The following is a 25397-nucleotide window of genomic DNA, read 5'->3' on the forward strand; positions in this document are numbered from 1 at the left end:
TAAAGGGGTACTCCAGTGGGGGGGCACTTTTTTTACAGCGGCGGGTCCCACATCGCGGCACTCCGGTGCCCGGCCGCTTCCGGCTGTCTGATGCGGGCCCGAGACGTGGCGTCTCAGGTCCACTCAGCCACTCAGTGAAGGAAGGGGGATCTGAGCGGACTTGAAACGGATCCCGCCTCCTTCACTGAGTGGCTGAGCGGACCTGAGATGTCACGTCTCGGGCCCGTGTCAGACACCCGGAAGCGTCCGGGCACCAGAGCGCTGCGATGCGAGACCCGCCGCTGGAACCGGGGAGATGAGTGGACGTCTTTTTCCTCGGCCACCTCCTCCCCACTCCCCGTAAAAAAGTGCCCCCCACTGGAGTATCCCTTTAATCTATATCTAATATTCACTATGATATACTTTCACTTTCATGTAATTTAATTAACATTTGTATGATGTATTTTAACAATATAACTGCAAGTTTTTAGTGTATTTCACTGATTATCATGTTTATTACACTAATTGGATATTTGATGATGATTGTATACACAGTTGCTTATACCTGGGCTGATTTTGTTCACTGCTTGAGAAAAGCTCTTATTGTTAGAGCTAAAACGTCGCACTTTTGTTTCATGGGCAAATAAACCCACACTTTACTTCATCACATCGGAGTGCTGCTGTCATCTTGTTTTGCTATCTCTATAATCTCTCTCTCTCTAATATCTATCTATCTATCTATTTATCTCTATCTATCTCCAATCTCTCATCTATCTATCTATCTATCTATAATCTCTCATCTATCTATCTATCTATCTATCTGTCTGTCTATTAATCTATCTATCTATCTATCTGTCTGTCTGTCTGTCTGTCTGTCTATTAATCTATCTATCTATCTATCTATCTATCTGTCTGTCTGTCTGTCTGTCTATTAATCTATTTATCTATCTATCTGGAGTGGCATCGGGACCAGTGCGATCCGGATTGCGACCCCTGTCCGTGCACCAACGTGGGATCCCTTATTTCCTTGCGTCTCCTGTACCCAGCAGACATCTATCACATACTTCCATTACTATCGCAGTTGCCTAGGTGATGGTAAACAAAACTCTACCAGCGATCTGCCTGCTCAAGGGGCAGTATTATGCCGGCACGTGCGCACCTCCATCTGCCCCACGCTGAGTTAGGACGCTGGTCTCCATTAGCTGTTTCTCCATGTGCTCCCTGTGCAATCGCTCTATATGTATTTCCACCTGTGGTGAGTGCCCCCTGACCTCCTCTTAACTCTTTATGGACTTTATGGACTATTATTTGCTCATATCATTGTTGAGCTTAGCACTGTGCACTTTACACATCACATTGCACCAATCACTTGTATGCACGGGGTTCTGTGTGCAATAGAGACCTGTATGAGCTCATACATAGATATGCCTTATTTTTTACTGCACCTTATTCTGGTTTTATAACATTATTTTTCATATGTTATGTCATATGTTAATGATCTAATGACGTCACTTGGTATGCTAATGTGATAGCTATAAAATGACATCACTGAGATTCTCCCACTATGCTTGATAATGATCTTGTGAGAAGATCAAAACGTCGCATCTCCTGTATTTTTTACACTTTTTGTAATAAACAACATATTTTTTCACGTATGCTGGTGTGCTGCAGAATAGCTTTGCATACCTCTGGGGATCCCCACGCCAAGGGACTGACTCTGTACAACACACGCTTCATGAGGATTTGGATGTGCGGCTTCCTCTGTTTATTCTATCTATCTATCTATCTATCTATCTATCTATCTATCTATCTATCTTTTTCCCATTATGTATCTCTCTCCCTCCTATCTACAGTGCTGGCCAAAAGTATTGGCACCCCTGCAATTCTGTCAGATAATACTCAATTTCTTCCAGAAAATAATTGCAATCACAAATACTTTGGTAATAATATTTTCATTTATTTTGCTTGCAATGAAAAACCACTAAATCATTGATCATTTTACACAAAACTCCAAAATGGGTCGGACAAAAGTATTGGCACCCTCAGCCTAATACTTGGTAGCACAACCTTTAGACAAAATAACTGTGAACAACCACTTCCGGTAACCATCAATGAGTTTCTTACAATGCTCTGCTGGAATTTTAGACCATTCTTCTTTGGCAAATTGCTCCAGGTCCCTGAGATTTGAAGGGCGCCTTCTCCAAACGGCCATTGTGAGATCTCTCCATAGGTGTTCTATGGGATTCAGGTCTGGACTCATTGCTGGCCACTTTAGAAGTCTCTAGTGCTTTCTCTCAAACCATTTTCTAGTGCTTTTTAAAGTGTGTTTTGGGTCATTGTCCTGCTGAAAGACCTGTGACCTCTGAAAGAGACCCAGCTTTCTCACACTGGACAATACGTTATGTTGCAAAATTTGTTGGTAGTCTTCAGACTTCATAATGCCATGCACATGGTCAAGCAGTCCAGTGCCAGAGGCAGCAAAGCAACCCCAAAACATCAGGGAACCTCCGCCATGTTTGACTGTAGGGACCGTGTTCTTTTCTTTGAAGGCCTTATTTTTGTTCCTGTAAACTCTATGTTGATGCCTTTTCCCAAAAAGCTCTACTTATGTCTTATCTGACCAGAGAACATTCTTCCAAAAAGGTTTTGGCTTTCTCAGGTAAGTTTTGGCAAACTCCAGCCTGGCTTTTTTATGTCTCTGGGTCAGAAGTGGGGTCCTCCTGGGTGTCCTACCATAGAGTCCCTTTTCATTCAGACGGCGACGGATAGTACGGGTTGACACTGCACCCTCGGACTGCAGGGCAGCTAGAACTTGTTTGGATGTTAGTTGAGGTTCTTTAGCCACTATCCGCGTAATCTTTCATTGAAATCTCTTTTTCATCATATTTTCTTTACCGTCCACATCTAGGGAGGTTAGAGAGAGTACAAGGGGCTTTAAACTTCTTGATGACACTGCACACGGTAGACACAGGAATATTCAAATCTTTGGAGATGGACTTGTAGCCTTGAGATTGCTCATGCTTCCTCACAATTTGGCTGCTCAAGTCCTCAGACAGTTCTTTGGTCTTCTGGTATGATTTAGTTATTGCCACCACCTGTTATGTGAAACAGGTAAGTAACAGGTGCTGTTAATTACACAAATTAGAGAAGCGTCACATGATTTTTCTAAGGGTGCCAATACTTTTGTCCACCCCCTTTTTAATGTCTGTCTGTCTATCTATCTCTTTCTCTATGTATGTATCTACATACATAGTTGTATGTAGAATGGCGTTTAACCAAAACAAAATGTCCCTATTCTGTTTTAGGCTATAAACTCACTTGCCAGATCCGTCGGAGCTGATACTTTACCGGATCCCCTGCAGCCCCGGCTGCCCGATCGCCCCCCCTCCCCCCAGCACCGATCTCTCCCTTGCAGTCCCGGCCACCCGATTGCGGGGGGGGGGGGGGCGCGATTGGGGCTGCAGGGGGGCGATCGGTCCTGCGAAGGGGGGGGGGGGGGGGCGATCGGGCGGCCGGGGCTGCAAGGGGGGCCATCAGGGCTGCGGGGGGCAATCGGGGCGGGCAGGGGAGCCATCGGAACTGCGGGGGAGGGGGGGGGGGAATAGCGATCAGCCGGCTGGAGCGGGGGGGGGGCACGATCAAGAGGGCAGGCGGCGGCTGCGAGATGTGTTCAAGGGGCTGCTGGCGGGCGGCTGGCTGGAGCATTTACTTCACCTGATCAGGTAAAGTATCAGCTCCGGCGGCCGGGAGGGTTAAGGGTTACAGGCAAACTCGCACCAGGGATGTACATCCCTGCTGTGTGTTTGTCTGTCATTGAAAGTATAGGGCAGGGATCTGCAGTAAGTAAGGAGCAAGGATTTGTAGCCTTATCCGGGTTTGTAGCCTTAAACAAATTGTAAAAACATGTCTGCTTTATTCCAGTGACTGCACAAATTATGGGGGAGATTTATCAAACATGGCGTAAAGTGAAACTGTCTCAGTCCCCCCTAGCAACCAATCAGATTTCACTTTTCATTCCTTACAGGCTCTTTGGAAAATGAAAGGTGCAATCTGATTGGTTGATAGGAGCAACTTAGCCATTTTCACTTTACGCCATATTTGATAAATCTCCCCCATTGTGTGCAGTTTGTGTTGTGTTTTGCAAATCCAATTTATTGAAGTGAATGCAAACCACATGATAACTGGAGCCAAGAGTAGTGCTATCTATCTCTTGAATAAAGTGTTTTTCGTTCACACGACCACAATCCACCAACATGATCAATGTTGGCTGGTCATGGTCTTTAGACATGCACAAAAGGCCAGTTCATGAGATCCAAGGTCTTTTCTGCCTCTTTCAATATTATACTAGTGGTGTCATTAGAGCGCAACAGATACGTAGATCAAAGGGGGCTTTGTAGAACGCCCGCCAAACAACCCCCCCCCCTCAAACAAACCACCCCCTGAACCAACCCTCACCCACTGCAATCTCTAACTTTGTTTTGAATCTAAATTTTTATTTATTTACTGGCTTGTTCTTTTTCTGCCCTCACCTATGGTTATCTTGGAGATGGGAACCGTATCCCCATCCCATTGTGTGTTGTCAATGCCATTCGTGACAAATACCCGTATCCAGATGGACAGTACACTGGCTTTCAATGGTTTACTGACTACAAAACCAGAGATTCTCCCAAGTGGCCTAAATATTTAAATAACATAAATGTTAAACATTTATCACTTTTAGCCAGCTTATGTTAAAGTTTATAAAAAAAATTGTTTAATAATATGTTCATATTTTACTTTGCTAAAATAAAATCACAAAAAAAAGTTGAGTATAAGTTTTTTTCTATAATATATTTATATTTTTAAACTTTTTGCAGAGACGATAATACATCTCAAAAAATCATACAACAAGTTACATAGAAAATTAACACAAGTAATTCTCCCACACAGGGGTGCAAATGTACATGGAACGGCCGGTCTCTGAAAAGATCATCCGCAGTACCGGCCGGATGATCTTTAGGGCCGCAGAGTTCTGATGCGGGTGCATCTGTGCGCGCCAGTATCACAACTCCCCACTGCACACTATGGACTAGTGGCCAGAGCCGCTCCATAGTGTGCACTGACAGGATTTTCAGTTAATAGCGGCTGCAGAAAACAGACATGTCAGTTGTTTGCAGCGCCACAAGAGATCCTGGCCGGAGCGTATACTTTGTGTATACGCTCCGGACGGGATTCCATAGGCGGCAACGGCACGTATATTTTCGTTTTAATCACGGCCGTTGTTGCGATCGGCAACAACGGCCATAGTTATACGAAAATATACGTAGTGTGAACATAGCCTAATGTTGAAAAAAGGTTTCATAGTTTTCAAAGTTGAGTCTGATCAATTATCCAAATCGTGATTGGAATTGTGCAACTATTTTTGCTTTATTAGGTTTTGGTATTGGCGCTATATTGGCAGGTAAATTTTTCCTTCTTGATTGCCAAACAGAATTACTTGGGTTACGTACTACTTGAACGATGGTTTTTAAAATGTCACACAAGAAATCTTGGCTAGTTGGTTTATAGACTGCTTTAATTACCCATTCGCCCTTTCAAAAATTCAAGATGATGACATATGGTACCAACAGGATCACCACCAGGAATATAATTGACAATGGTTGATTGAGTTCTACCAACGTTTCAGTTATGGTCTATTACAGCAAGCTGTGTCCTTGCTACCATTGAGTCCATAAAGATGTGTATTCTTTTCGGTCGGTATTTTGAGACACATGCTGTGAAATATTTCAATTTCACCTGTGTGACAGAAAGCTAAAAGTTGACAGATATCTTTCAGGAGAATTTGATTGTTTACTATTTGGGAAAGGAGATTATGTGGTGGAGTCTTTTTCTTTTTAACCAGCAAGTGTTGGCTATTCTGTCATTGGAGGGTGTTCACATTGATGGAAGGTGTCGTTTTCATTCCAGGAATTATTATTCGTTACATGTTCCACCACCGACTGCCAGTGTTGAATTAAAAGATCTGGGTCCCTCTCACAAGTTCTGGCTGACCACCAAAGGTAATTTTTTTGGGGGGTTGCACCTACAAACTCAGTACTTCTGCAATCTTTGTTTTTGAAGCCATGGCTATCTTATTCCTCACTGATTTGGCCAGATGTCAAATGGGCATACTCCTCCCGCAAAAAATTTCTAATAGACACATGTCTATCAGTGGCCAAGACATGAATGTTTTTACTCAAAAGCTCTTTCAAAGCATTTTTAAAAAGCTAATTTTTCAAGGGCCACAGAGCTGCTTGTTGGCAATAATTGCTGTACGTTAAAAGACACTATATTTATTGGAATCGGCATCCATCAGAGAATATGTGCAATATTTTGCGGAAAATCCGGGGAATCTGACTGCCTGTCACCAGTTGGATATGCAGGATCTATGATCTATCTCTTGCTCCTTTTTCCATTCTAAGTCAATCCCTGGAAACACATATAGTTTCTGGTTTTTGAAGAATGTTAAACGAGAAATACTATTAACGTTCATAACTTTTTTTTAAAAACTTTGGATTTTAAGAAAACTTTTACCGCTTAAAACTGTAGCGGCAGCAAAAAGGATATTTACAGCTGGTTGCCATGCAATTTTTGGCTGAGAATCCCACAGATTCCGAACGTGTCCTTTGGAAGAGCGTACCAAAATAGAAATAGCTGAGCCAATAGTTTAGTTTTTTGTACTGGGTTCAATGGCCATTACACTTTAGTTTGGATTGGCAGGGTATAAGTTTTAATAATTTTAGGAGACAGGACTCGAAAACAATAAATTTAGGCTCATTAACCACATCATTATTAATATGCTCATCCACATCTATGAAGTCCTTAGGGATTAGGATTCCATTTCTTCACAAGAAACTACTATCTTCTGGATCTATGTAAGTGGATATGCTAGTATCCATCTGCGACGATTTTCCCGGTGTTTCCTCAATTTGATAATGTATTGGAGATAGTGGATCTAATACAATTGTTCCATTTCTTGGTTTTTCATTATCTGCATTTGATATAAATCTGACAGCATATTTACAGTATGTTCTGGAAGTTGAAAACTACAACCGGATAACATCTTCTATGGCGTAAATGTTAATGTTGAGCATCCTAAGTCGTTTGTTTGTAGGACTGGTTCAGCTATACCCAACATGTTCTCTTTACAGATTATCCTTTGGTTTTGAATTTCTTGGCTCAAAGGGTAATAGGCCTCATTATTATCGTTCATACGTGAGATGGTAGAAAAATTGCTAGAACAACCATCAGGACTAACTCCATCTATATCTTTTTTTTTCCCCAAAAATTTTTTTTGATGTTGCTTTACAGGAAAACATTTGACAGCACATTATTTTATGGCTTTTGTTTTTCATTTTTACCTGGATTCCTTTATGTTTATGATACATAAAGGTAAGGTATTAGTAGCAAATTCTTGTTTCTTTGGGGTTGAATGTTGTTTTTCTGCGGTTTGGTGAGGGAAAGGAAAATTTTGTGGCTTTTTGGTCGCTGATGAGTTGTGTTTCAAGTCAAAATGACATGGGAGTTGAGAAACTTTCAAAGGAATGGGATGTAAGATTTCCAGTTATATATGTAAATAATTCACTTGAGGAAGATTGATTAAGAAAATTAGTTTTTATCTTTTTTTTGGAGGGATTGTATTGAGATGAATCGCTAACTGAGGAATTAGGAATTGTAATACTCTGTTATAATTGAAGCAGTTGTTACAGAATGTGATACCGAGGAAACGGTAAATATGATATTTCCAGATTGGGACATAGTTATTGTTGTAGAAGTTGAAACAGTTGTTGTCGTGGTTGTGCATACTGTAGTCGGAATATCTGCATAGCTAATAGAACAAATATCAGGTTTAACTGCCTGATATAAAATTTGAGGACTTGGCTTAGTAGAGGTAGAGAGAAGATCATCAAAAATGGGGGGAAATGCGTCCCTTTTAAGTGTACTTCTATCCTCCTGATAGTTATATGAATTGTGTAAAAAATTTAAGAAACATAGTCGGTAGCTGTCATTAACTTTCCCATTTAATACTTTATGCACCATATCTTCCCAGCAAATTGGTGAAAATTGGTTTGCTGTAGCCATGTTTGTATAACAAATGGGTTCCAGGGAAAACTGTGCAAAATGACATTTCGGTCCTTGTCCTTACTTCTGCAACCTTTTACAATACACGATGACATGCTAGACAATGGAAAAAAATTGAATTAGGACAAATTTATTGAAAATGTTTAGACTTGAATTACAATTTATTGAAGTAGAATGGGTATAGCATCCTGATTCCTTGATTTTCCCTCTAAAAGGCTACATGGCTCCTTGAGAGAACAACTGCACTTAGCGGCCATATTACACATCACACTTGGCACGCATGCTTACAAACCGTGATATGTGCTGAAGTGTAGGTGTTTGGTTTGCAAGGGCTGTGGTGGTGTCACAGGTAATGTCCAAGCCTCGTTACAGCTTGCTGGCACAGTCCTAGGGATGTGAGTCTCTAGTCTCGATTCGAATAAACGATTATGTTATTGTAATGAGCCCATTTGTATATCCAAAGAGCAAGTCACAATAGGCATACATTTGGCACGCATGCTTACAAACCTTGATATGTGCTGAAGCGCAGGTGTTTGGTACACAGCACTTTTTGAGGGCTGTGGTGGTGTCGCAGGTAATGTCTGAGCTTTGTTTCGGCTTCCTGGCACAGTCAAAACGGCATGCATCTCCTGCCACAGTTAAATTGGAAAAATAATATAAGAACCTGCTAATAAATGAACAGTATGTGATGATATTCAAGTTAGATTCACCACAATGTCAACTTGTCTTATGGTGTTGCCCTAATGCCGAACATAACAGGCTATTCCTAAGATCATCAGGTAAGTTACTATGCCATCATTGGGTCTCTGGCTTTGCTATCCAGTTGCCACTTCAAATACAGCTACATCTTGAGGTGACATCTACTGACTGTCCAAGGGCTGTAGTACACGGTCAGATGAGAGATTTGCACTCCCAGAGCTTATTAGATGCCTATACAATCAGTCCTCAAGTGGCTAATGTGATTATATATATTATATATATATATATATATATATATGTTGTTTTTTTAATATATATAAACACATTAGCCAATTACGTGCAGCCATTGCTTAGCAGTAAAATAATAAAAGTATTACTTACCTTCAAATGTTCCCCCAGGTGTCCTCAGTCCTTGTTTGTGGGATTACCCAAGTCCACGCGGGTTCAGCTCTCCCTTCTGTTACTGTCTCTAAGTGTTAGGCCACGCTGCCAAACACTGGCCGCAGTAACGTCTCAGCCAGTGATTGGATGAGCAGCCTAACACTTCAGAGGCATGAACAGAAGGGAAAGCTGAACCTGCGTAGAGTTGGGAAATCACACAAACAAGGACTGAGAACACCTGGGGGAACATCTGAAGGTGAGTAAATAGTGTATATTTCGATAAAAGATTAATAAAATAAAAAAAAACACATAAATCTGTTAGCCATGCTACCTGCAGTCTAAACCTGAAATGTCAACCAATGAAAGGGAGAGCAGGAAACCGGGAGCCCATGACCCAAACAAAATCAAGGACGGGTCATGTATGTGCCACACGGCTGTGTCACTACATTCCCGTTGAAATTCAAACTTTTTCCCCGTTCCTGGCATCATATTGATACATCATGCAGTGCGGGGAAACAGTACAGGACAGGTACTCATCGTTCATATTGTCCGGTTTTCAAGAATCAAAAACGGAACGTGTGAATCCGGCCTAAGGCTATGTTCACACACAGTATTTAGTACACTCAGTATGTTGGTCAATAAATTGGAACCCATACCAGGAGTGGATTAAAAAAAAACTAAGAGGGAGGGATTAGAAGGATTCTAATGTGTGCAACTATTCTAATGAGGATTGGTGTGTATTTTGTTCCATTATCTTGTGACTAATTCATTAAAATGAACCACTGCCACAGTGAATGCATCTAAGTAAAAAGTCGCAAAATTGCGCAAGTATATTCACCTGGTACTGACCAGACATTAGCCTGCACCAGTTTGTGCGACTTTTTAAAAAGTCACAAATGATAAATTGGGCGCTAGATTATGGGAACTTTTGGGTAAATACTCAAAACAGGCAAATTAAAAAAAAGTTACATCTAAAAAATACTGGTTCATAAATAGAACTTAGACCAAAAATGGGTGAAAAATCCAATTATTCGCCCCCAAAAAAAAGGCGCAAAGCCCTTGATAAATTTCCCACTAAAAACCTATGTTCACACACTGTTAAAATTGAGTGGTGCTATATCTGAAGCTGGTGCAGCTGGAGGATGGTGCCAATGTGTTCTACCACAGCCACAGAGGATCATGCTGGGAGTTGTTGTTCTTCCAAAGCCAAACAGGATCATGCTGGGAGGTGTAGTTCTTACCTCAGCACTAACACACGCACACTCCGTTTTCACACACACATTACACTTCACTAACACACAGACATGCACAGATATATATCATCACTGAATATTCCAATAGTCACTTAAAAATTACCTTTTATTATATCATTTAAAACACCAAACACTTTATTGCACAGCCATCACCTTTGCACTTTGTGCCACCAATTTTTTACACAGGAGAGTCTATTTGGGCACTCTTCAGACCTTGTAGCATGTTTCTGGTACCCAAATTGTCCTCTTCTTATATGTTACACTGTATATGTTATGTCAACACAAAAAAGGAAAAAAAACAAACAAAAGTCTGTTTGGGTACTGTTCAGACCTGGTTGCGTTTTTGATGCTTTTTTTGTCTGTCCATGCGTTTTTTGCACCCAGCTCTTCCTCCTATTGCATATTATACAGTGCATATAGCCATTAGTAGTGGTTATTATCCGTGTGTATTTTCCAGCCGTGTTCCCATATTGCACATATCATTTCATATTGCACTCGTATAATGGTCACAGTCTTTTTTATTGTGCTTAAGTATCACGGTTATAGTCACTACTTAATGTCCCAATTTTCCATTTATAAACTTTCAAACAAGAAAATATTTGCTGAAGATATGTTACTTCCCTTGTTCATGGGGTTCACTTCAGTATTCTCATGGTCCGGCCCAATGCGTTTCCGCAGCCTCTCATCAGGGGCCTTTCTGCTTCTTTAACTCTGGAGCTCTGGGACGTCTGTTGTGTGCTGGTGCATAGCTCAGATGATGGCTGTGCACTGCTCCATTCTGTGTTTGGCTCACTTAAATATCCTAGTCAGAGCCTACCCCTCTTTTACTTACACTTGATTCCTCCTATCCACACTGCCTATACTTAAGCAGGCACAGGAGTTTCTGTTTGTATCATTAGGGTTGCCAGACACTTGACCATGCGTTCCAATTGTTGCCTAGTTACCGATGCTTCCTTGGTACCAAGCCTCGCTTTCATTCCTGTTTCTGCAACAGTTTTTTTCTTTTGGTTCATGCTGAGGTAGGTTAACCCCTTCTCTTATTTATTTGTATCTAGCAGTTGTTTCTCTTCTCTGTTAGCAGTCAGCTTCATTATTTGTTTACAGTTAGCTTTGTTATTTATTTACAGTTTTGCTTTGTTATTTGTTTACAATTTAGCACTTAGCAATTCAGGTTTGTCTTCCTTCATTTTGTATCATTTATCTAAAGCACATATACGATATGAAGTCTTTCAGTCCTTTTGGTTTCACTGTATCCAGCTTAAAGGTCCAGAGAGCTTCTTTTTGTAGAAGCAACTTGTTATAGTCACCCCGTCGTACTGATTTTTTCACAACTTCAATTACCTGACATCTCAGACCCTCACAGTTTCCTTCATGTTTTTCAGCGAAGTGGAGGGCCACCGGAGTTTCTCTTTTATTTTTTATATCTCCGATATGTTCGCTCAACCTTTTCCTAAGCGAGCGGAATGTCTTCCCAATGTAGTTGAGTGGGCAGGGGCATGTAAGCTGATACACTACCCCTTCAGTTGAACAATTTGCAAAGTTTCTCATTCCGAACTCTTCTCCCGTATGTGCACTTTTAAATTCTTTGCTCTGCACAATATATTTACACATGGTACATTTCCCACATCTGAACATGCCCCTAGCTTGATTTCTCATTTCTGTCCTCACTGGAGGCATGTAGCTGTGGGTAAGGTGGTCTTTTAAATTACGACCTCGCCTGTATGTCACCACAGGTCTAGTTGGTATCATGTCCGTGATTACACTGTCCAATTGCAATATTGGCCAGTATTGTGACAGAATTTCTTTTACTTCAGTTGCCTTTACATCGTATGTGCCAATAATTCTCATTTGATTTTGTTTGTCTATTGTCTTTTTTGGGACTAGCAATTCATTTCTATCTTTGTGTAGTGCTCTCCAGTATGCCTTCTTCAGAGCTTTATTAGGGTATCCCCTTTGTTTAAGTCTCATTCTGAGTTCATCTGCTTTCTTCTTGAATTCTATCTGTGTACTACAATTTCGTCGAATTCTGAGGTACTGCCCCACCGGTATCCCCAATTTCAGGGGCCTTGGGTGGCAGCTATCCCATTTTAGAATTGAGTTTGTTGCAGTGTCCTTCCGATGAACTGTGGTCTGAATCCTACGATCCTCTGATATCCAGATCTTTAGGTCTAGGAATTCGATCTCTTTTGCATTTATTGCTTTTGTAAACCTCAAACCTAGATCATTTGTATTCAATATGTCCACAAATTTATTAAACTTTTTTATGGTTGAGGTCCAGACCAACACAACGTCATCTATGAACCTCAACCATAGTTGGACATATTTAGTCCATTCCGACATACCCTCTCCGAAGACGACCCCATCCTCCCAGCATAAGTGGGGGCACAAGGGCTCCCCATGGCTGTACCCCGCTGCTGGTGGAAGTAGTCGTCTCCGAAGAGGAAATAGTTTTAAGTCAGAACAAAGTCCAACAACTGCAACACGAATTCATTGTGGGCTCGATATTGATTGCCCCGCATGCTCAGATAGTGTCTTACGGCCTGTTTTCCTCCTTCATGGGGGATCGAGGAATATAGTGCCTCTACATCTAAGGAGGCAAGATATGTACCCTCCTCAAGATGTAGATCACTAATATGTTTTATAACATCTGATGTATCCCGTACATACGACGGTAATGCCTCCACAAATGGCCTCAATATGGAATCAACATATTGACTGATGTTTTGTGTCAAATTGTTGATGCCTGCCACAATTGGGCGTCCTTTTAGTGGGGGATAGCCTTTGTGCACTTTTGGAGTACTATAGAAAGACGCTATTGTCGGATTTGCTGGTTTCAGATACTCATATTCTTTGGTATCTATTAGTTTAGACATTTTGGCTTGATCTAATATCTCAATCAGTTGTTTACAGAAGGTCACTGTGGGGTCTGCCCTGAGTCTCGTATAGCATTTTTTGTCATTGAGGATTTCTAGGCACATGGCGTCATATTCCTCCCTGGTCATCACCACGATATTACCACCCTTATCGGAGGGTTTTATGACCAGGGAGGAATCTTTCTCTAGAGATACTAAGGCTCTTCTCTCCCCATATGACAAGTTTTGTCTTTTTACCGTTTTTTTTTCTCTAGCTGTTTAAGAGATTGGCTCACTAGTGTGACAAACGTATCTATGTGACTATAGTCCCCTATCGGTGGTGTTTTGTTACTTTTGTGACAAAGTGATGTGAAGGGACCCTCTCCCTCATCTCTTTGAGCCGAGGCAGCTAAATTCATCAGGTCCCTCAGTGTCTCCACATCTTCTACTTCTATGTCTAACAGAGTACTCTGTTTTTTCTTTTGTATCTCATGATATTTTCTCCATTTTAAATTTCTTGCAAATAAGTTGAGATCTTTGGTCCACAAAAAAGCATTAAATTTAACTGAAGGTACATAAGACAAACCTTTTGCTAACACATTCATTTCTGTTTCACTTAGTTTGTGATTAGACAGATTAATAATTTGTAAGCTATTTTCTGCTTTTGGATGCTCATTTGTTGTTATTGTTTTTGACTCCTCAGTACATATTGCGACATGGAGGGGGTCCCCTCTAAAAAACCCCGACCCCTCCCCCTTCCGTGACCTCTACCTGTACCTCGTACACCCCCTCTCGTTCTTTGGTTGTCAGTACTCTCTATATCCGATCCCTCTATGTCTGAGGATGAAATGTCCGTCTCCTGATTATTGGGGATATTTTTTAGACATTCATATTCTCTTTTTTCTTTGAAGTCTGTTATATCTCGTTTATATTGCTGATGTTTTCTTTCCTTAAGATGGGCTACAAATTTTGTGATTTCATCTTCCAGGGTTTTTTCCTTTTTTCCAAAATTCACTTCATCCCAATGGAGGTTCACTATTTCTCTGGCTTGGTCCAATTGAGTTGTAATTGTTTCAAGCATTACTTTTTCTTCCTCCACTAATATTTTCATAAGCCTTAGGGATCCCTCTGTAGCTTCTTTCTCCCATCTTTCTTTGATATTAGCAGTCTTCAAGCGGGGTGCCGGGGTGAGGGGATTTCTTAGTCCTCTTGGGACAATTTTATTTTCAATATATTTCTCTAAGCTGTGGATCTCCCACCATGATCTAGCATGATCTTTGTAGAGTTTAGTCAGGGATTTGAAGGAGGCTTTTAAGGTAGTCGCTTGAGTCTGAAATGAGATCTCTTTTTCAGAGAATACTTCCTTTGCCTACTCGATCCATTTTGTGTTATCTACTTTGTTGCTCAGGATTCCAGCCATTCCCTACAAATAGGGGTTATTGTACAGTCTCTGAATGTAAGTCAATATAGAAGACTATGTTAATTTTATATCATCACTGAATATTCCAATAGTCACTTAAAAATTACCTTTTATTATATCATTTAAAATACACACGGATAATAACCACTACTAATGGCTATATGCACTGTATAATATGCAATAGGAGGAAGAGCTGGGTGCAAAAAACGCATGGACAGACAAAAAAAACGCATCAAAAACGCAACCAGGTCTGAACAGTACCCAAACAGACTTTTTTTTTTTTTTTTTTTTCCTTTTTTGTGTTGACATAACATATACAGTGTAACATATAAGAAGAGGACAATTTGGGTACCAAAAACATGCTACAAGGTCTGAAGAGTGCCCAAATAGACTCTCCTGTGTAAAAAATTGGTGGCACAAAGTGCAAAGGTGATGGCTGTGCAATAAAGTGTTTGGTGTTTTAAATGATATAATAAAAGGTAATTTTTAAGTGACTATTGGAATATTCAGTGATGATATAAAATTAACATAGTCTTCTATATTGACTTACATTCAGAGACTATATATATATAGTCCCCCTGCCATCATCCTCTCCAGCAGCCACAGCCCGCACAGCTCTGGGAGTCGGGTTGTGACATCACTATGTTATCCAGGAAGTGAAGCCTTGATGGAGTAGTAAGTGCAGGAAAAAAAGCACTTTATAAGCATTTCCCATAATAAGTGTATATTGGTGATTTGTATAACTTTTGGGGGGCAATACAATACTTTAATAAAAATTTTCTCTAGACTTCTCCTTTAAGTATGCTCATATCTAGGAGATAGAAACAGTTGACTGATATGATGACTAAGTGGTCCCATGGTAATTAAACTTGCCTACTAACATTTAGAGAAATTATCATAGTTCTATTTAGAGCATACTGAAACGTACTGTATATACAAAGTCTCTCCACAATGGGACACAATCACTTTAATTGCCTGATGGGCAATTTTTGTGAGCTATATGGCTTGCCTTCTTAGTAGCCATTGGTGAATGACTGAACTACTCTGTGATGGTGCGTTCTTGCGACTTATGTTGGTGCTAAGAAAATTTAGTCTGCTTCATATATAAATGGGATTATTGGTATGATATAGGTGATTATTGGGTCACCATACGCATTGGCCCTTTGTCATCATCCTATGTATGCATTTATTTCGCTTAGGGATACGATACCCTTTGGTTTATTCTATTTTTATTTGATTATCTTTGCGCATGCGCACATTTTATCTTAATGTATGATAAGTACTTATGTCAACCCAGGGTTAACTTGACTGCCTGCATTATATTTGATGTATAATAATGTTTTATTTTTTAGTTGGGCTGTACTTATACATGCACAACAGGAGTACATGCACAATGTGTTTGCAGATGTACATGTTTATTATTGGTAGAATTATTAAGAGTAATTGTACTGGGTAAGAAGTATTAGTGTGATTACAAGTGTCGTATATAGCACTTTACTTACATATACTTATTTTCTTTCTTGTGTAACATTGTGGTGAATAACTACTTAGGTGCGCATTTACAATATGATTTATTGGACGGGTATGTAGAGTGTGTGTTCATGACTTGACACACCACACGCAACGGTATGGGTAATACCTGCAGGCATTCTCTAGCATTACCGTTTACTAAGGATATGATTTCTGTGTTTACATGCATAAACTATACTTTGTCAATAGTCGCTTAGGGACGCATGCCAAATACGATGTATGGCATGGATACCTAGTATGCGTGCACATGACTAGGCGCACCATAGGTCCCGGAATGGACATTACTTTCAGGCAATTCGTAGAACCTCTGCTCAGGGGCATCATTTGGGCGATTGCATATGCTCTATATATTTTAAGTTGTGATATGTAAAAACGACACCATTCACTTAGGGTTTATTGTATTGGATGACTGTGGTCATGTGACATATACTGCTTACTCACACATGCGCAGTAACTCATGGAGGACGCCGTTTGCGCCATCTTGGAGTCAGGTCGGCTAGAGCGATGCCCTCTCAGTACACAGGTACAACCTATAATTGTGTACAGCTTTTTGCTGTCAATTTATTATATTACTGTATAAATACTGGTTCTGACTTACATACATTACCTCTGAGGAAGTCCTGTTGAGTGGTCGGTACGCGTGGGGCTCTTGTTGTGGCACCCCATCTTCTCCCTGTTCTTGATTCATTTAGGTGATAGCGTTTATAAATCTCTTGCTACATTTTTGTGCACATTTTTTCTCCCCATCATTTGCACCTTATATATTTGTATGGTATACACTGAATTTATATGTCCATTTGTTTCTTATTGTTTATTTTTTTTCTTGTTTTTTTTTATCTACGTGTAGATATGCACTTTATTAGAACAGGGTGTGTTTTCTACCTGTACAGGGGTGCCATTTTTGGTTAACACCATACCTGGTGGCTCCAAGGGGGATCTATTTTAAGTGTTTTTAGTTTTTGGGACCATTTCATCATTTGAACTGTACCTGTTGCAATAAAGTACTTTTATTCAGATTTATTTATTGGTGTGCTAATTGGCCTTTATGGCATATCTTTTTTGTTGTTTAATTGCAATTTAACCCATAGCTGCACCAGGACGTTATTGAACGTCCTCGTGCCGCTATGGGAGTTCAGAGGGGGGTCGCACGGCGACCACCCTCTGAACTGCCGCGATCCCGGGTGCCGCGTGTAGCCCGGGCTCGCGGCTATTAGCGGGCACGGTCCGATCGCCGTGCCCGCTAATTAAGTACTTAGAAGCAGCTGTCAAAGTTGACAGCTGCTTCTAAATACTTGCTGTTATACATCCCTGGTGGTCTAGTGGGGGGATCGCCCCCCTGCGGCGCGATTTGCGGGGGGGCGATCCCTGCATCCATACCGGGCCGGGGTCTACGCCGTAATGGCGCTGATCCCGGCTCGGCATTCTATTGCTTTTGGCTGCAGCAGCCAAAAGTAATAGAACACCGATCTCATGGATTCATGCAGTATAACTATACTGCATGGATCTCTATGAGAGATCAGAGTACATATACTAGAAGTCCCCCAGGGGGGCTTCTAGTATATGTGTAAAGTAAAAGAAAAATGTATTTTTAATAACACAAAACCCCCTCCCCTAATAAAAGTCTGAATCACCCCCCTTTCCCCATTTTATAAATAAAAATTAATTAATTAATTAATAAACAAACATGTTTGCTATCGCCGCGTACGTAATCGCCCAAACTATTAATTAATCACATTCCTGATCTCACACGGTAAACGGCGTCAGCGCAAAAAAATCCCAAAGTGCAAAATTGCGCAATTTCTGTCGCATCAAATCCAGAATAATTGTAATAAAAAGCGATCAAAAAGTCATATATGCGCAATCAAGGTACCGATAGAAAGATCACATCATGGCGCAAAAAATGACACCTCACACAGACCCATAGACCAAAGGATAAAAGCGCTATAAGCCTGGGAATGGAGCCATTTTAAGTGACGTATATTTGTTAACAACGGTTTGAATTTTTTACAGGCCATCAGATACAATATAAGTTATACATGTTACATATCGTTTTAATCGTAACAACTTGAGGAACATGCATAACAAGTCAGTTTTACCCCAGGGTGAATGGCGTAAAAACACATTTCCCCCAAATAAAAGAAATGCGTTTTTTTTTTCAATTTCACCACACTTGTAATTTTTGCCTAAAATGTGCCGGGAAACAAGAAAAAAATTCAATCTGCCATAGCAAAGTACAATTAGTTGCGCAAAAAATAAGGGCTCACTTGGGTCTCTAGGTGGAAAAATGCAGGCGCTATGGCCTTATATACACGAGGAGGGAAAAACGAAAACGCAAAAATGAAAACTGGCTGTGTCCCCTAAGGGTTAATGTCATCTTACTGATGAGTACCATGAGTACACTGTACCATCTGCCCTTTTTTTTTTTTTTTTTTTTTTGCGCAGGTGTCAATTATTATACTCTGTGCATTTTCTTGTTTTCCTTGTGCAAAATTTACCATTAGACATATATTGATAATTCTTGCAAGTTATGCCTAAAACAGCTGGGCCAAAATCTATTCTAGGGGAGCAGTGGGTGCTGCATATTTTTTTGCGCAAAATATTTTGGGGGAAAAAAAAATAAAAAAAATCACATGATAAATCTGTCAACCAAGGTACCTGAAACCATGACCCCTCCGGGCAGAAAAACTGAGAAATTTGAACATGGCATAAACTGGAAAAATCCAGCTTATTTGCCTTAATAAATGGTTCGCACAAATTCAGTATTTTCCAAAAAAAAGTGCAAACAAGTTGACACATATGCCCCTAAGTATTACACAGAATATAAATATAATCCGTATGGCTTTAAAACAGGCATGTAGCTCTTGGTAACGCATTGTCCCTCACCACTGACAGTTTCTATTCCATGCCCCACTCTTTTTTGGCTGCTGCCACTCTCCTGGTTCTCCCTTTGCTGCAGTTGCAGCTCTAGCCTGTAGAGTCTTGTGACATTTAAGGCTATGTTCACACTACGTATATTTTCGCGGCCGGACATATACGTGTTAAACTCCGGCCGGGGATTTACGTAAGTTGCGGCCAGCTACGTACGGTCCGCGAACTTACGCTCCTAGTCTACTTATGCTTCCCGAGCGGCCTATGTAGCAATCTGACAGCGGTCTTTTACTTGGAAATCTTCGGCTAGCCCCGGACACCCCACGGAACCTTTTGGATCGGCAAAGAAAAGTGCAAAAATTAAGATATCACCAGTACGTACGGGACCGCATGTTACGCTACGGGCGTAAGTTACAGCATTTTCGTCCTCAAACAATGGTCTGGTTCATTTTTTACGGCACCACGTACGATCCTGGCGTAAGTTCTTACGTAGTGTGAACTCTGCAGCCGTAGATCGTATACTTTCCATTGTACGCAAACTACGTAAATCTCTGGCTGCTTATTCACGGAACGCGCTACGGCCAGAACTTACGTAGTGTGAACATAGCCCCCAGGTACATTGCACATCCTGGCTCTGGACTACCTATTTGAAGCAGCTCCCTGATGCAGAGCAATATTGTGGCTCCAGTCCATAGCAAAGGTATGCCATGAATATTTTGTCCGTTTCTCTTGTGCCCAACTCAAATTTGCGGACTGCAAATTTTTGCTGCCTCTTTTGCTTTTTCGTTACCATGCTGCTTTGTTGCCTGCCCATGTGTAATACTAGAACAATTTTGTGGCTAGTTGTAGAATTCATTTTGTATCATTACAAAAGCCTTTACTGCTGCATTAACCTCTATAGGTATTTATTAATTATGTGAGCTTCACATGTACCAAATTTTTATTTAATTGAAATGTGCTTCTTAAAATTTGTATAATCTACCTTATGTAGTCATTTGACAAATGTTTAATTCATTGGAACCTGGTATTGTCTTGCTTAAAGGCCCTTTTACACGCCTTAGATCAATGCTTGTTTGTAGTGCATTTACTTGCACAGTTAAAAGGGTTAGTGCAGTGTTTAACATTTATTCACTAAATAACCCACAATACAAAATTAAACAACTTTGTAATGTGTGTTATTTAAGTGAATGGACCCCTTCCTCCCAAAGATGATGTCGTCAACCCAAGATGGCAGCTGGGGTCAACAGCGAATACGCAAGTATAATGCACCACATTTCCGGGGTGGGGAGAACATGGGGAAGGGGGCCATTCACTTGAATAACACACATGAAATGCTACATTGTAGCCCATGCCTTGAATACGTCTGTATGTGGTGGCCTCCAGCAGCAGTCCACTTCTTGTAAATCTCCCCCAAATTTTTGAATAACCTTTTCTCAACAATCCTATCAAGGCTGTGGTTATTCCGGTTGCTTGTGCACCTTTTTCTACCACACTTTTTCCTTCCACTTAACCCTCCATTAATATGCTTTGACACAGCACTTTGTGAACAGCCAGTTTCTTTAGCAATGACCTTTTAAAGCTTACCTTCCTTATGGAGTGTGTCAATGACTGCCTTCTAGACATCTGTTAAGTCAACAGTCTTTCCCATGATTGTGTCACCTACTGAACCAAACTAAGGGTACTTTTACATGGGCTGATGAAGGCCCAATCGAAATTGGAAACAAGTGATCTGTTAGATCGGCACTCATTTACTGGGTCCATTACACAGCCTGATAATCACTTAGTAGGGGCTGCACGGACATCGTTAGCAATGTCCGTGCAGCCCTTGGCCAAACCGTTAATACATTGCTTTCATGCTTCTAGTCTTCTCCTACGCTCTGCATGCTTCTCAATCCCGTGGCTACAAATTCAGGACGGTCTTTGAGCTGACAGGCCAAGTCTCGGCCAGCGATTGGCTGAGCAGCCTGTCAGCCCACAGAAGCTGCAGCGCACAGTGCCGGGAAGAGAAGAGGCAGAAGACCAGGAATGTGAAGAGGTATATTAACTGTTTGTTCAATCATCAGCCATCAGCATTGCATGTAGCGATGGGCACTGACTATTTTAGGTCAGGTTTATGATCATTACATTAGCTGATCATTGTCTTCTTTACACTTTGCGATAATCTGCCGAAACGCTTAGGAAGCCTTTACAGGTTTTTTTGGCTTAAAGAGGTTGTGCAGTTTAAAACATTTTTCTCCCATTCTGACCCTTTGCTTAAGTTATACATACCCCCCATATGCTTCCTGTACCTGAATGGTCGTTTTTTTCCTTACTTTGAGCCCCCTCTCCAGCTGCACAGGAAGTCCTGTAGTTCTGAAAATCTCTGACTGTCGTCACAATACTTTTCCCTGTCCTCCATTTTGTGCCAAACGTCACAGCAGGTGGGCGGTCCTGGCAGTGAGACAGTCTTTTCTAATTGGTCCCCTTCCTGGTGGCTAATTTACATATCTGGGCGTCTAAATTTCCATTGGCAAGAGCTGACTGCAAGTGTGGTTATGTGATCTCCCTGTATGTACATAGAAGCTTTGCTGAATTACATGTAGCAGAGCTGAGTTTCACTACAGTGCTGCCGTGTTTCTGGAGATACACTTGCTGCAGGAACATTGCAGCACAGTAGTGGAACTCGGCTCTGCTACATCAGGAAGAAGCTGTAATCCAGCAAAGCTTGTATGGACATCACCCTGCCGCCTGGGTCACCTCCCCCGTCATCAGCACACTGCCTAGCCCTCTGCAGCCCCACTCATCACACTGCCTACAACTTTGCAGCCACCACTTAGCTCTGCTACATTAGGAAGAACAGCAGAGCCTATGTGGACATCACGCTGCCGCCTGGGTCACCTCCTCCCTCATCAGCATGCTGCCTAGCCCTCTGCAGCCCCCACCGACGCCGTTCGCTCGTCCTGCAGCCACCAGCTGGGACATCCTCCTGCCACCCCTGCCTTGCTGTTTACCTTTGACAGCCCGACCATCCTCTGGATGCCGCCCACCCTTCTGAATCCCTGCTGATGAGGGGGGAGGTGACCCAGGCGGCAGGGTTATGTCCACATAAGCTCTGCTGTTCTTCCTAATGTAGCAGAGCTGAGTGGGGGCTGCAAAGTTGTAGGCAGTGGGACGAGTGGGGGCTGCAGAGGGCTAGGCAGTGTGCTGATGACGGGGGAGGTGACCCAGGCGGCAGGGTGATGTCCATACAAGCTTTGCTGGATTACAGCTTCTTCCTGATGTAGCAGAGCCGAGTTCCACTACTGTGCTGCAATGTTCCTGCAGCAAGTGTATCTCCAGAAACACGGCAGCACTGTAGTGAAACTCAGCTCTGCTACATGTAATTCAGCAAAGCTTCTATGTACATACAGGGAGATCACATAACCACACTTGCAGTCAGCTCTTGCCAATGGAAATTCAGACGCCCAGATATGTAAATTAGCCACCAGGAAGGGGACCAATTAGGAAAGACTGTCTCACTGCCAGGACCGCCCACCTTCTGTGACGTTTGGCACAAAATGGAGGACAGGGAAAAGTATTGTGACGGAGAGATTTTCAGAACTACAGGACTTCCTGTGCAGCTGGAGAGGGGGCTCAAAGTCAGGGAAAATGACCATTCAGGTACAGGAAGCATATGGGGGGTATGTATAACTTTAGCAAAGGGTCAGAATGGGAGAAAAATGTTTTAAACTGCACAACCCCTTTAAATATTCTAATTTTCTGAGATAATGAACTTTGGGTTTTCCATGGTTTTAAGTCATATTCATCAACATTAACAGAAATAAACGCTAGAAAAAGTTAACTGTGTTTGTAATGACTCACCTTGTTTTACCTTTTGCGATGAATTACTGGAAAAAAAACTTTTATATGATATTCTAATTTATTGATATGCACTTTTATAGACATAGTTTCCACATGTTTGGGAAATGTCCAAGTTATGTTTTGTTAGAGAAGGTTATATGGAATATCTGTAACAGAGAAATTGTGCATAGAACAGCATATATTTTAATTGAAAAATTCTAGCAAACCTTAAAAGGGGTATTCCAACCTGGGAGTTCTCTTTTTAAATCTACTCGGCCTGGCAGTAAGACATATATACGTACTTTCTTTTTCTCTTAACACCGTTCTGGAGCTAGTACCAATGTGCAGCAGTGTCCCGCCTCAGCCACTGTTTGGCTGAGCTACCAGTACACCAGTCAATCTCAAAACATAGCTGTGCAACTGGGCCGGGTCCTGGAGAACAGCGCTAGTGCGAGCAAGGAAGGTAAGTATATGTTTTACTGCCAGGCTGAGCACAGTTAAAAAGAAATCTCCCAAGTCAGAATGTTTCTTAAAGATAAATAAATAAATAACGTAAATGATGAATAGAAAAAAAACACACTGACCCAATTACAGACAGAAGCAAATTTATTTGTAAGACAGAACAGAGTGGCAAACGTCAATAAGCAAATTCACTGTATAACTGGGGTAAACAGAGACCTCAAATACAAAATATATTGATGGGACTATATTTAATATTGTTGAGAGCAGCTCATATCTCCATGTTTGTTTCTATTCTGTCAGTAAGAATAATTTCAGATTGAACCCATCAGGCCAAGAAACTTTAACAAAGGGACAATGAAGTAATGCTTCAATGAAGTTGTTATGCATAAGGCTTCTTTGGAATGAGGAAAATCACACTGAAAACACAGGCTACTGTATTTACTCCTAGTGTGTGCTAAGCCAGAGTCTTAAAGGTTATACAGAGCCTTTGTCTGCTCTCTATTAGGCGGTGAACTATTTTTGGAATTTTCAGAAATAGGCTGCATTAGCAATGCTCGGGGATGATGAATTATTCATGCTTTTTTTTACCTGGTCTAACATTCTTTGTACAATCTAGCAGATTAAGTGGATGTTTATGATCCACATACAAATGTATGTATTTAGGGAACAACTCAGCACGATTGTGCTGATCTGGTTCCCAGCAGCACAGCATAGATCCACTGTGCAGCTCTCCGAGCATAACAGCCATGGCTGCAGCAACAGCTTTGCATTGTGGAATAACTGGGCAGCAACTAGTTATCTGGGCGTGGAGAATCCCGTGACATGCTCTCTGCATCCACCCACTGCCCGCAGACAGGCAGAGAGACCAATTACTGGCCTCTCTGCCTATCATTGCCACAGAGCGCATTGACAGACATCTGTCTCCGCCCCTCTTCTGACCTTGCACAGCATAATAAAACTTTTTTTCCCCACTGTAAAGCTACTGCTGCAGACATGGCTGGTAGCCTCGGGGAGCTACACGGTAGGTCTATACTGTGCTGCTGGAACCCTTATCAGCAAAATCATGCTGATTGCTTCCCTTTAGTTTAAACTGGGAGCTTAAATCTGGACCTAAGAAAATATTAACTGTCTAACTTTTTATGCAATCACACGTGTACAATACAGAATCTACACATTCTAGAGCTTTGGAAGTTAGAAAGAAATTCCAACAAACATGGGGCTTTCACATTGCCAGACATCCCTGTAGTATTATAGTTTGGACATAACTGCAATTGTGATGCCGAACTGTCAGTTTATTTACGCATTTCAGGAGAAATTCATTGTATGCATTTGTAAAGATGTACTGCTTTGTACATCCAGTGTGTTAAATAATTAAAAAAAAATGTTTGCATGGCGACAGGCATGTTTTGAATTCTTGGAGTGAGCGGCCACTATCAGAAAACCGCGCTAAAATCAACTGTCTATAATGGTCATCAGTTGGAGAAGTTGAATTCTCAACAGCCTTGGACTTTATCTTTATCAGCTAATCATATCCCAATAAGGCAAGATTGTCTGTAGCAGAAAGATTCTAGGCCTAAAAGTCTAAAATAGATCTACATTTCAGGTGTTTTAACCTAAAGTCACATTAAATTAGGAGACAATATTGTTATTTTAGCAAACATTTTCACAGAATTTTAGGTTTTCAGATGCCATTTTCCCCTTATTTCTAGAAATAACAGGAAATCTGTATCAGAAATGGGTTCATGCAAACCACATGCCAAATTTACCATGCAAAACCATTACACAGTCACATCACAGATTATAGAGCATTATAAAAAAGAAAAACATTGTCACCCAACTCATTTGCCGAAAAGTTACCATTTTAAATACTTGTTACATATTCATATAGACATATTTTTTACAGTGCCTGGGAGGGATACTTGGGAACCCTTGCAACGCTCAATGAGGTTCTTGGCCATATTAGGATCAGTGAGACCTGTATTGTTGTGAAAGAGGATCAAGTTAAGACGTTATTAAAACTCCTTGGCTAAAACA

At 41.2% G+C, this 25397-nt stretch overlaps 1 protein-coding gene and 1 long non-coding RNA gene across 3 annotated transcripts in view; one reads left to right on the plus strand and one right to left on the minus strand.

The window, feature by feature from the left end:
* Nucleotides 1-25397, plus strand: part of LOC138797671 (uncharacterized) — a 48012-nt gene that overhangs the window by 13086 nt on the left and 9529 nt on the right. The window contains exon 2 of the long non-coding RNA XR_011363974.1: nt 5926-6017. This is a non-coding gene — a long non-coding RNA (uncharacterized lncRNA). The remainder of the gene's footprint in view (nt 1-5925; nt 6018-25397) is intronic.
* PURG (purine rich element binding protein G) overlaps nt 23500-25397 on the minus strand; it is a 49039-nt gene continuing 47141 nt past the window's right edge. For both annotated transcript variants that reach the window (XM_069978125.1, XM_069978126.1), the window contains exon 4: nt 23500-25338. The gene's annotated coding sequence lies outside the window, so the exon portion shown is untranslated. The remainder of the gene's footprint in view (nt 25339-25397) is intronic.

Source organism: Dendropsophus ebraccatus, chromosome 7 (assembly GCF_027789765.1).
Source record: "Dendropsophus ebraccatus isolate aDenEbr1 chromosome 7, aDenEbr1.pat, whole genome shotgun sequence".
Taxonomy (NCBI): Eukaryota; Metazoa; Chordata; class Amphibia; order Anura; family Hylidae; genus Dendropsophus; species Dendropsophus ebraccatus.